This window comes from Crocodylus porosus, unplaced genomic scaffold (genome assembly GCF_001723895.1).
Source record: "Crocodylus porosus isolate Cpor-Errol unplaced genomic scaffold, CroPor_comp1, whole genome shotgun sequence".
Classification (NCBI taxonomy): Eukaryota; Metazoa; Chordata; order Crocodylia; family Crocodylidae; genus Crocodylus; species Crocodylus porosus.
The window spans coordinates 109,289,460-109,302,364 of NW_017728886.1; the positions used below are offsets into that span (position 1 = coordinate 109,289,460).

The 12,905-nt window shown below is 45.5% G+C and overlaps 1 protein-coding gene and 1 long non-coding RNA gene across 9 annotated transcripts in view; one reads left to right on the forward strand and one right to left on the reverse strand.

Annotated features, from left to right (window-relative positions):
- The window catches only part of LOC109313824, a 100,804-nt gene extending 89,885 nt beyond the window's left edge, over window positions 1-10,919 (forward strand). Inside the window, exon 2 of the long non-coding RNA XR_002102152.1 lies at window positions 10,674-10,919. This is a non-coding gene — a long non-coding RNA (uncharacterized LOC109313824). The remainder of the gene's footprint in view (window positions 1-10,673) is intronic.
- The window catches only part of LOC109313731 (poly(rC)-binding protein 3-like), an 894,664-nt gene that overhangs the window by 606,682 nt on the left and 275,077 nt on the right, over window positions 1-12,905 (reverse strand). The window lies entirely within an intron of this gene.

Here is a 12,905-nt window from a genome sequence, read left to right on the forward strand (position 1 = left end):
TGACTCCAAGATGAACATGGGCCGACAATGCGAGGTCATGGTTGGCAGGGCTAACCAGACCTTGTCATGCATCCACAGGTGCATCTCAAGTAGAGCCGGGGAGGTGATCCTCCCCCTCTATGCGACACTGGTCAGGCCACAGCTGGAGTACTGCATCCAGTTCTGTGTGACCCACTTCAGGAGGGATGTGGACAACATTGAAAGGGTCCAGAGGAGGGCCACCCGCATGATTCGGGGACTACAGGGCAGACCCTATATTGAAAGACTGCGGGACCTAAACCTGTTCAGCCTTCACAAGAGAAGGCTGAGTGGGGACCTGGTGACTGTCTATAAACTCACTAGGGGGGGACCAGAAGGGTTTAGGGGAGACACTGTTTCCCCTAGCGCCCCCTGGCATGACAACAAACAATGGACACAAATTATTAGAGAGTAGATTTAGATTAGACATCCGCAAGAACTACTTCACAGTTATGGCGGTTAGGAGCTGGAACCTACTTCCTAGGGAAGTGGTGCTGGCTCTTACCCTGGGGATCTTTAAGAAGAGGCTTGATGACTACCTGGCTGGACTCATTTGAGTCCAGTCTTTTCTCCTGCCCAGGCGGGGGGTCAGACTTGAAGATCTACAAGGTCCCTTCTAACCCTACTTCTATGATTCTATGAGATAAAAGCACCCAAAAAGCCCTACTGAAGTGCTTGATATATACAGACTTTGGGTTCAACTAACATAATGCCTCTCCTGGACATGCACTGGGCTCAGCACAGGGGCATGCCAAGTTTAAAGTAATATGCCTTTGGGAGGGGGTGGGAAGATGGTTAGATCTGTAAGCACCCTATATGCATACCATGTGAAATAAGGCTCGTTTGTGCTAAAGAATGGAGTTATATCCTAGTAATCTTCTAGTTTGGTAGAATTAAGGCATTGGATGACTACTTCGGTGGGCTTTTATCTTGTTCTTGTCAAATGGGAACTGAATGACAAGCATAGCATTCAGAGTGAATCGTCACAGCACACATGAGTTAAAGCAAACACATATTGTTGAAAACCATAGAGTAGTGGTCAGATGTAGCATCTCAGCAAGGGATATCAAGAGGAGTGTTGGAGCAATGACAGCCTCGCTTAACTCCAGTCTTAATCTGAAAGGGGTCTATGATACATCCATTACTGAGAGCCACCACTCTCATACCATCATGGAGCAAGTGATGACTTTCAGCGGTCAATCCGTACTTCACAAGAATCCTCCACACCACTTCTCAGTTGACAGAGTTAAAAACTTTTGTGAGGTCAAAGAAGGCTATGTAAAGAGGTTTATGGTGTTTCTGGCATTTTTCCTGAAGCTGGAGAGCAGTGATGATCATGTCAGTTGTGCCTTCTCATTCTTCATCTGCTTGATGGCTTTCCTCACTTCATCAAGGCTTGAATTCTGAGATTGTTTGTGGTTAGAGTTGACTGCACTCTCATCAACAGTAGAGTATCAACTGAGAAGGGCTTCAAAATGCGCCTTCCAACAGATGTTGATGGCTCCCCCTTTTTTTGTTAAGGTCTCCTCCCTCCTTAGGTCTCAAGGGATTGGTCCCTGAGTGCTCAGATCATAGATGGCTTTGGTGGCACTGAAAAAACTGTACATATCATGGAAATCAGTGAGATGTTGAATCTCTTTTCCCTTGTCTTCTCACCATCTGTTCTTCTTAGCACAGGTACTCCTGGGCCTTGGCTTATTGGTGATTCAATTTCTTTTTCTTGGAGTTGATGTTCTGTCAAACACAAAGGACCTTGAACTTGTAGTCAATCAACACTTGGATCTCTCAGTCTTTCTCATCAAATGAGTCATGATGTTTCCTGGCACAGAATCCAAGTATCTATTCAAAGGTGCTACGACAGTGGACTTGAAGAGACCCCAGGCACTGCTGACATTTTCCCATTGTTGTTGATTGGAATTCATCATTTTTCATTGAGGCACTGGTGGACTGAGGTCTCACTTGATTGGGTTTCTTGAGTCCTTCAAGGTTGATCTTCCATCGGCATTGCTTCTGCTGCAGCTGTCATTTGCGAGCCAGTATGAGTGAAATATCTGAGCAGATGAGCTGGTGATTGGTCCACTCCTAGCATACCTGAAGTGATGCAGACATCTTTGCAATCCTGGGCAAAAACAAGGATGTACATAATCAAGTGTCGATGCTTAGATTACAGGTGTTGCCATGATATTCTGTGCCTGTTTTTCTGGCAAAACAGAGTGTTGGTGATGGTGAGTCCATGTTCTGTGCATTTGGTTAAGAGGAGGATGCTGTTGGAGTTGACCTTTCCCACTCCTTCCTTGACAATGGTTCCATTCCAGTTGGAATGGAGCTAAATAACCAAATGAATGATAAATTCTTTAAATCATAGCTGAGTCTGAGCCAAAAACAAGATCACCCCGACTTCAATCATCAAGCTCCAGTATGCTGGTGATGCTGTAGTCTGTGCTGACTTGGAAGGAGACCTTCAGGCAATTGTCAATGTCTTTACTGTGGCATACAAGAAAATGGGACTGATACTTAACATTCAGGTCCTCCATCAATACATTTTTAATAAGCAGTCCCCAGCTCTGGTAATTCAGATTTACGGTGAGAGTCTGGAGAATGTTGAGTATTTCCTGTACCTCAGAAGGCTGGCATCAATGAAGAAATTCAATACCATCTTAAAAGTGCAAGTGCAGCCTTCAGATGTCCAAGGAAATGGGTGTTCAAAGACTGCAATTTCAGATTCAAAAACCAAGCTGATATTTTATCAGGAAGTCATGATCCCCATATTACTATATGGAGCTGAGACATGGACAATGTACAGGAGACACCTCAAGTCGCTGGAGAAGTACCATCATTGATGCCTGTGGAAGAGCCTTTGAATCCAGTGGGAAGATAAACACACCAACATTAGTGTCCTCTTGTAAGCAAACATCATGAGTATCAAAGTGATGATCATCTGACTTCAACTCTACTGGTCTGGCCACATCATCTGGATGTCCAGTTCCAGACTCCCAAAGCAAACTTTATTCTCCCAACTCAGTCAAGGCATATGCTGAAGGGGAGCATAGAGAAAGTGCTTCAAGGACATCCTCAAGACCAACTTGAAAAAAATGTAACTCTGACATAAACTCATGGGAGACTATTTCCCAGGACCACCTCAAATGAAGGAAGAGTCTGCTGCAAGGATCTCAGTACTTTGAAACCTTATGAAAACAACAGGAGACAGAAAAGCAGGAGCAACAGAGATAGCATGCCATGGAATGATTCAAGAAGCATCAGACCCACATGGAAACACATGCCTGAATTGCAACACAATCTGCTGTTCTCCAATCAGACTCTTCAGTCATCTTCAGGCCCACAGATAAAGTAATCACGAAAGACAATCATCCCTGAGTACAAGGGATTGTTGATGAGAGTACTGTGGTTTTGGTACTGTTTTATCCTATTAAAGATACTGAAATTCTTCAAATGTAACACACAAGTGAAACTTTTTCCAATTTGTTCATAGCCTTTCATGTAGGATGGGACTTCTGACTGGAGAGAGAAATACAGGTAGACTTGATAAGCAAAGGTCTTGCAAACACCATGCAACATACTAAAATGGACCAGAAAGTCTTTGAAAGGGCAATTTTCTCCATCAGATAATAAAAATCCCTGCTCTACCTAATTCAGACATCTCCAGGGAGAGCTTTATAATGACTCTTCTGGGGTGAGTGGCATCAAACCTTTGGATTACAGTAAATAAAATGACTTATTCATTTTTAAATTGACAGGAGCTGCATATTCTCTTACTATAGTTATTAAATGTGTCCTGATTCTAGTCTCCAACATTCACTTTGTTTTGTACTGTATACCAACTACACTTTTAAATATAATTTCCAAAGAAACAAATATTTCCAAAGCACACATGACTCATTTAATTTGACTGGAGGTGTTAGATTTTAAAAAAAATATTTGAAAGATTCATTTCTCTCCACAGGGCAATCTACAAATGCACATCAGAAGGCAAGAAAAGTGCCAGAGTGCCAATACACACCACAGTTTATAAATGTAATTGGCTGAGAATTTTTGCAACTGTAAGCATCCTTTAGGACTGGTTAAATATACTCAAAGGTGACTGACAATTTTCATCACCCTTAAAAATGGAATAATTTAAATGCAGAGCTTCTTATCATCCAATACAAAGTAGTGAATACAGAATGCTAAACAAACATCTTAGAATTTAAATAAAGTTTGCATTAAATGTAAACTGGAGGAAACCCCTGACCCAGGGTGAAATTGTAGACTGTGGTTGAAATATGGTTGCTATTGGGAACAACATATTGTAAGAAAACCCATTTGCAAATAGTGGGGGTGGGGAGTTTAGCTCACCTATAAAAGATGCATTAAAACCACATCATGGCCTGCTCCTACTAAAGCAGTGATTTTCAACCGGGTGCTGCAGCACCCTGGGAAGCTGACCCTGGGATCATTGTAAGAGTGCTACAGTGCCTGGCCTCTGTGTAAGGTGGTAAGCCCAATACGCTCCTCTCCCCAACCTATCCAGAGTCCTGCAGACAAAGGACAGCATGGCTGTGCCCTCCTACTGTATAGCAACCCCTGTGCCAGACATTCTGAGCAGTGTGCTCTGTAGTAGGCAGACAGAGATGCAAATGCACACTTTTGAGGATGGCTCATTCCCCAGCTCCTCACATTCTCATGGATTTGGTGAGAAGGGCTTCTTGTGTAGGAGGCTCTGATGCAAATCACTGGAGGAGCAGCCAGAGCTACAGAAGCTGTGCTTGCTCTCTTGGGTACAGACCAGGGGTGGGGCAGGGCAGGAAAGGGGTCTCTCTCCTCCCTAGGCTTCATATTTTGTTGCTCCACCCCAACCCCCTCATTTTATGTATGCAGCCCCAGCACCTCAGTCTACTGGCCACATGCCCAGCACCTCACCCTACTGGGCTTTGTCCATTTTGGCCCCATGGCTGAAGCTCAAAGCGGCTCTCCAGGAATAACTTAGGGCAGAAACTGCTTTGCTGTTCTCAGTTTTGAGAGATGGCCTGGACCCACATATAGGAACTCCTAGTGCTGTGCTAGGATCAAATTTGCATTGGCCAGGCAGAGCCAGGAGGAATAACCTGAAGCAATGACTATTATACTTGCATATTATATTATAATATGGTAATACAATTGATTACTAATATATTATGATAGAAGCATTATAAATATGTCAATTCATATTCAAACTATATTTATATTAGTTTTTTTTAATGGGGTGCTGTTAATTCAATCAAAGAGGTACTATTGCTCACTTGGTTAAAGTGCCTGTTTAAACAGGAGACCCTGGGTTTGAATCCTAGCAGTGCCTTAAGTAAACAAGTTCCCTTGACTAAATTTTAACATGAGGAACAAACAGGAGGAACTGGTCCTCCTGCTTTCCAGCAGGGACTACAATATCAGAGGGATAACAAAGACCTGGTGGGACTACCCATGATTGGAACATAGATATAGAGGGCTACATCCTGTACAGGAGAGATCACATAGGAAAAAAAAGAGTAGAGATGTAGTTATATATGTGAAGGAGCAGTACACCTCCTTGGAAGCTGAAATTGGTACTAAGAAAGGGCAACTTGAGACCCTCTGGGTCAAGATATAGTGGGGTATGTGGCAAAAGGGACTTAACTGTAGGAATATATTACAGACCTCCAAACCAAGATGAGGAGCCAGATCTGGAATTCTCCAGGGAACCGGAAGAGGCTGCTAGAGCACAGGATGTGGTTATCATGGGCAATTTTAACTACCCAGACATCTCCTGGGAAGAACACTCGGGCAGATCTGACCAGTCGCATAGATTCCTGATTTCTATAGACGAGCTCTACCCGTCTCAGGAAGCATACAGGCTGACCAGAGGAAATGCCCTCCTAGATTTTGTTTTGGCCAAAGTGTACAACCTGAGGAGTGACCTGAAGATAGAGGGTAACCTAGGTGACAGTGACCATGACACTATCACTTTCACTGTCCATCATAGGGCTGAGAAATCTGTCAGTAAGGTACAAATCCTTGACTTTAAAAAAGCTGACTTGAATAAGCTAAAGGTTTTTAGTGAGTAATGCCCTACAGGATCATGGACCGTAGGGAAAGAGTGTGGATGAAGAGTGGTCATTTCCTAAGGATACGATCCTCAGTGCACAGAAGCTGTCCATACCTGTACGTAAAAAAGGTGGCACAAGGGCCAGGAGGCCATTTTGGCTCAATAGGGAAGTCATAGATCTTCTGAAAAAGAAAAATGAGGCTTACCAATGCTGGAAGCTAGGAATAGGCCCCAAGGAGAACTACATAAGACTGGCCCACACCTGTAGGGGGCAGATTAGAAAAAGCAAACATGGTGACCGAATTCAGGTTAGCAATCAAAATCAAGGACAATAAGAAGTCCTTCTATAGGTATATAGGTAACAGGAGGAAAACCAGTGGAAAAAAGTGGGACCGCTGCTCAGTGCATCTGGACATCTGATCACTGACACAAAGGAGAAAACTGAATTCCACCAGTCTAGGAGTGATAGCCTGCTGAATGCAAATATAATGCAGAATAGTCACAGTAGGGATGATCACCTATCAACAGTCAATGTAGAGCTGGTGAAAGAACAGCTAGAGAGGCTGGATATCTGTAAATCAGCAAGGCTGGATGAACTCCATCCAAGCATGCTGAATGAACTAAGTCAAAGTCATCACAGAACCACTGGAAAAGCTCTTTGAGAATCTGTGGCCCTTAGAAGAGGCCCCAGAAGACTGGAAGAAGGCCAACGTTATGCCCATCTTCAAGAAGGGGAGGAGAGAGGACCCAGGGAACTACAGGCCAATCAGCCTGACCTCAATCCCAGGAAAAAACCACAAAAACATTTTTAAGGAATCTATATGTGATAAGCTAGTAGAAGGCAAAATTCTAAATGACAGCCAGCACAGTTTTGTCATGGGTAGGTCAAGTCTGACTAACCTCATCTCCTTCTATGATCAGGTTACTCACTACCTGGATAAGGGAGATGAGGTTGACATCATTTACTTGGACTTTAGGAAGGCCTTTGACTTGGTGTCCCATGAGGCTTTCAAGGTAAAAAACTAGGGAACTATGGGTTCAACAATTCAATGGTCAGATGGGTGGGAAACTAGCTGTGGGGTTGGACCCAGAGAGAACCAATAGATGGATCTGTGTCGACCTGGCAGAAGGTAGCCAGTGGGGTCCCCCAGGGTTCGGTACTTGGACCAGTGCTTTTCAACACCTTCACCAATGATCTAGATATGGGGGTGAAAAGCACATTGACAAAGTTCACCGACGACACTAAGCTTTGGGGAACTGCGGCCACGCATCAGGGTAGGCTGATGATCCTGGCAGACTTAGACAGATTAGTTAAATGGGCGGACCAGAACCAGATGCTGTTCAACACTGAGAATTATAAAGTGCTCCATCTGGGGAGGAAAAATCCACAAAAAACTTACAGGCTTGGTGATGCTATGCTAGCTAGTACCATGTCCAAAAGGAACCTTGTGGTCATAACTGACCATAAAATGAATGAGACACCAGTGTGATGCTACAGTTAGCAGAGCAAACAATATGCTGGCATGCATCAACCTATGCATCTCAAGCAAAACTAAGGAATTTATTCTCCCACTCTACTCAGCATTGCTGAGGCCACAGTTTGAGTACTGTGTCCAGTTCTGGGTGCCACACCTGAAGAAACATGTGGAGAAACTTGAGAGAGTCCACAGAAGAGCTACTCATATGATTAGAGGCCTGAAGAGCAAGCCATACAAGGAAAGGCTGACAGATATGGGACTGTTCAGCCTAGAAGAGAGAGAACTTTGGGGGGGAAGGGGGTTGGTAGCAGCACAGGACACTGGTGCTACCTTAGTAAGGGGGGGTACGTGGCCCCCCCAGTGACCAGTCATGTAGCGCTCCCAGAAGTGGCCATGGTGCTTCATCTGGTGCTCCCACGCCCTGGCCAGCATTTGCAGGGCGGGGGAAGCAGCACTTCTGCCTACCCCCCACCCGTTGCCTAAGTGGGGAACACAGCCTGTCAGGGTATGCACCAGTGCTCTCAGAGGGTACATGTCCACCCTTTATGTGTCAGCACTGGGTAGCAGCTTACAAATGTATCAGGGGAGAGCATCAGGGGCTAGGCAAACAACTATTCACCAAAGCACCCCAGGCAAAAACCAGGAGCAATGGTCATAAACTCTTAGAAGAAGGTTTCAGATGGGCTATAAGAAAAAACTTCTTCATGGTTCGGGTGACAAGACTCTGGAATAGACTCCCAGCGGGGGTGGTGCAGGCATCTACTCTGGAAATCTTTAAAAGGAGACTGGACACACACCTTGCTGGGGTTATTTGACCCCAGCATTTTCTCCTGCCCAGAGCAGGGTGCTGGACCAAATAATCTCATGAGGTCCCTTCCAGCCCTAACTTCTGTGAATCTGTAAAAAGTTTGAGAACAACTGTATTAGAGGGCCCAATTCAACAAAACTTCTGTGTTGTTTAAATCCAGGAAGAGTTCTTGGAGTGTGTTGTGGAAAAGCCTATAGTCATTCCTGTGGCTTGGGAGAAAACTATTAGATACTTGCAACCATCTGTACTCAGAAATTACTTAGACAAAGGCATCAGACAAAAAAAAGAACTGCACTGATTAAAACGGGCCTCAGTACCACACATGCCAGAGACTCTTAAGGGACAGTTCCCCACATCTTCCACTACCAACAAATATTGCCAAGCTGCCAGAGGACCATTTCAATGAGAATGTTCTAGCATATAAAATACTGTGGTTCTGGGGCTGTCTTCCCATTTAAAGATACTGTAATTCCCCAAACAAAATATAACACTCAAACACTTACAGCAAATGTGTTAAATAAAATAAGTAGTTCCCAAGATGCCTTGTGCTGTTACCTGAGCTAGCACCATTGTTGTCAGATAGTGGTAAACCCATTGATTCCAGCTGTGCTACATCCCAGGCTTAACTATCTAACCTGCTACTGCTGCCTTCTTCTGTGCCTCTTTCCCACCTCCCTTGTGGAATTTGGAGAAAGTTTCATGTTAGGTTATTGTTCCATGTTAGGTTTCTGCCCAGGATGACCACCTTGTGATTATAGGACTATTTCTTGTGACACTGGTGCAGCTTGCAACTGTTTTTTTCTCAGCTCTAGACATACATGGCATCATTTTCATGAAATGACAGCATGTGACACCTCAAACTATATTGAAGTTTTTTGTTTCACTTTGGTTCTTCACTCCTCTGAATGCTCACACTGACACTGATATCAAGTTCTAAAAGTTCAAGCATTTTTATTTGCCATTGAACAACATTTTAGTAGATGATAACCCATGTTTTATTGGTGCTGATCTGTAACTAACATTCCTATATATGGAACACTCTGGTGCTGCAGACTTTAATGGGGGCTTTATTATTTTAATAACTCCTTTCATCTACCTGTTGGGTTGAACCCTTAAGGGAACTAGCAGATACATGTTTCACTAAGTGTTTAAACTATTATCCACTAAACTGTGCCTCATTTTAAGACACTGTAAATTTTATCATGTATATTGAAAATACCTATGATATGCAAAACAATGGAGACGTTTTTCCTAATATCCAATCCATCCTACTGTGTTGCACTATCAAGCCACTTCTGTGTCCCACCCTCTGCAGGGAGTCTCAAAAGTTGTTTTCTCTTTTCATTATGGCAGCTCTACAGATATTTGCAGACTGCTATCATGTCCCCCCCTTAACTTCCTTTTCTGTAAACAAAACATGCTTATAGGCAACCCCTGCTTAATGCTCTGAATTAGTTCCTGAAAAACTAAGCGTTAAGCGAAACGCACATTAAGTGAAACCGAAAGTATTTGATGACCCATGATGGTGATCGCAAGTGTTTTAATGACCCAAGATGGCAATCACAAGCATTATAACGAAACTTGCTGAGCACGATCAAATTAAAATGAGCATTATAGCAAAAGAATGCTAAGACAAAAAAGTGTTAAGCAGGGGTTACCTGTATTTAATTCAACCTCTCCTACTATGGCTTGCCTTCTAAAAACCTGTATCATTTTTGCTGCCCGTCTTTGGTCTCTCTACCTTTTCCACATCCTTTTTAAAATTCTGAGCCCAGAACTGCTCACAGTACTCTAAAGGATGCCTAACCAGTGCCAAATAGAGTAGCACAAGCACTTCCTGGGTGCATCTACACATGCTATTAGCATGAACCAATAAACTCCAGCATGTCACACCACACTTTACTGTACTTGCACACTGCATTTACATATGCCCAGGATTGCAGCATGTTGAACCAAGTCAGAGCAGCTCTGGCTGGAAGGGGGCCTAGGGAATCATCAGCCTGTACAGCAGAGCTAATTAGGCAGCTCCTAATTAGCAGTAAACATCTTGTGTAGATATGCCCCGCTCCCCCCCGCCTTACACCTAATATGCTTGTTGGTGCAATTGAAAACTGCATTTACTTTTTCTGCAGCTGCATCACACTGCTAACTCATGTTGAGTCTGCAGTTCAGCAAAACCCCAAGATCCTTCTCAGCAGTGTTGCCACTGCACCAGTTATCAGCCATTCTATATTTGTGCTTTTGATTATTTTCCCCTAGATATAACACCTCACATTTGTTTGCATTGAAGTTTATCTTGTTGTCTATAACCCAGATTTCCAATCTATCACGACTGGAATGACTGGATAGATTGGAGAAATGTTCTACAATCAGTCAGATGAGATTCAATGAGGACAAGTGAAAAGTCCTGCACTTGGGAAGGAATAATTGCATGCACAGTACAGAGGGAATGCCTGGTTAGCTGCAGTGCCAAAGAGAAGGACTTGAGGGTTACAATGGACTATACATTGAATATGACCCAAGTATGCTCTTGTTGCAAAAAAAAAGACCACATCATCCTGTGTTGTATTAACTGGAGTGTTATGTGCAAGTCAAGGGAAGTGATTCTTTCACTCTGTTCAGCACTAGTGAAGCCTCATTTGAAGTAGTGTGTACAGCTTTGGGCCCTGCACTTCAACAAGAACGTAAAACAGGGGTGGGCAAATACAGCCTGTGGGCCAGATCCACCCCACCTGGCCAAAGTGCTGCCTGGCTGTGGTGCGTCCTGCAGCCCGCTGGGCATGCAGCAGAGCTGGGGCAGCTCCATAGCCAAATTGCCTTTCTATACAGCCCAGGCATCGGCAGCTTCTTCTGACTGCTACCACCACTCCCCCTAACTGTGCTGTAGCGGTGGGTACCAGTGTGCGGCTCTGACCCCACATGCTCCAGGCTCACCCACTGAGGCTGAGCAGCAGCAGGGTGGGAGAGAAACTACTGGTCAGAGTAGGGTAAAAGCAGCCTCCCCTTGCTGCCACTGATGCTTCCAGGTGTAGCCGCCCAGAGCCCAAGCAGGCCTGCACTGTGTCTATGCTGTGTCACTGCTGCCTCTAGTCTGCTCCATGGGGCACCAGTGGCAGTGCAGAGCAGACACAGGGCAGCCCTGCATAGGCTCTGGGTAGCTATACCAAGAAGCACCAGCAGCTGGAGGGGGAGGGTCTGCTTTTACCCAGTGCTGCACAGCAGATTCTCTCCCATGCTGTCACTGCTGAGCCTGGGCCCCAGCACCTGCTCTGGAATCACCTGCCTGGGCTCAGTAGCAGCTGCAGCACCAGGGAGAAACTCTTCCTCCGTGCAGGGGGAAAGCAGCCCTCCCGCACCACTGCCAGGCAGTTTTTGGTGCAACCACCCAGAGTCTGCACTGTGCCAGGTTTGGTGCAACCACCCAGAGTCCGCACGGTGCCACTGAGGCAGCAATGACAGGCTGCCCTGCAGCTCTGTCATTGCTGCCTCTGGGCTGCCACATGGATGCTCTGTGCTGTCACTGCTGCTATGCAGGGCAGCACAGCAGTGGCACTGATGGAGCCACAGGCAACCCAGTGCAATGCAGACTTGGGGCAGCTGCTCCAAAAACTGCCTGCCAGCAGCAAGGGAGAGAGGCCATTTTCCCAACACACCAAGCAACAGTGTCTACCTGGCTGCTGCTGCCACTTCTCAGCCTGGATGGACAAGCCCAGAGCCAGCATGGGGTTGGGTCTGTGCATACTGATACCTGCTGCTACCATGGGGCTGGGGACAGCAGCAGTGGCAGCTGGAGAAGCTACTCTAGACATGCTGTATGTCCATGGTGGCAGGACACACCACGGCCGGGTGGTGCAGAGTGAGCACAGGCTGCACTGGGGCTGTTGGCAGTGGCAGGGGATGTGCCCCAAGACACATGGGCTCTGGGCTGTTGTGGGGTGGGGGCAGGGGCATACCGGCTCAAGGGATTGTGTGTGGGGGCTTCCAAGCACACTCCACATACCCTCAAAGCCTCCCACCACAAACCCCACAACCACATCCTCCCCTACACCATCACATACCCCACAGACACTGCACCCACCCACACCCTCACCCACACTCATAGCCTCATGCGTCTGGGGGGAGCCTTGCTCACTGCTACACACACACACACACTTCCAGCCACACTCCCCCTCCACACACCCCACAAACCCCACATCCACCCACACATACAAATATCCCTGCAAACCCCCTGTACCCACTCACACACATCCACACATAGCCCCACACCCGACAGACACAAACATCCACAGCCCCCCACAAACCCCATACCCACTCACCCATACCCCCCAGACCTCTCCAAACCCCCCACAATAAGACTTTATTTTGAGCTACTATGCAATCACTTCTATATATACAGCACAAACGCACACAAATCAGGACAAAAGTATTTTTTTAAATAAAATTAAAAGATGTTATTATAGCTGTTCGATTTTTAGTATATATTTTTTTCCCATTTCCAAAATGGCAAACCCCCTGCCCAAAAGGAGTACTTTCAGGGAAAAGTGTA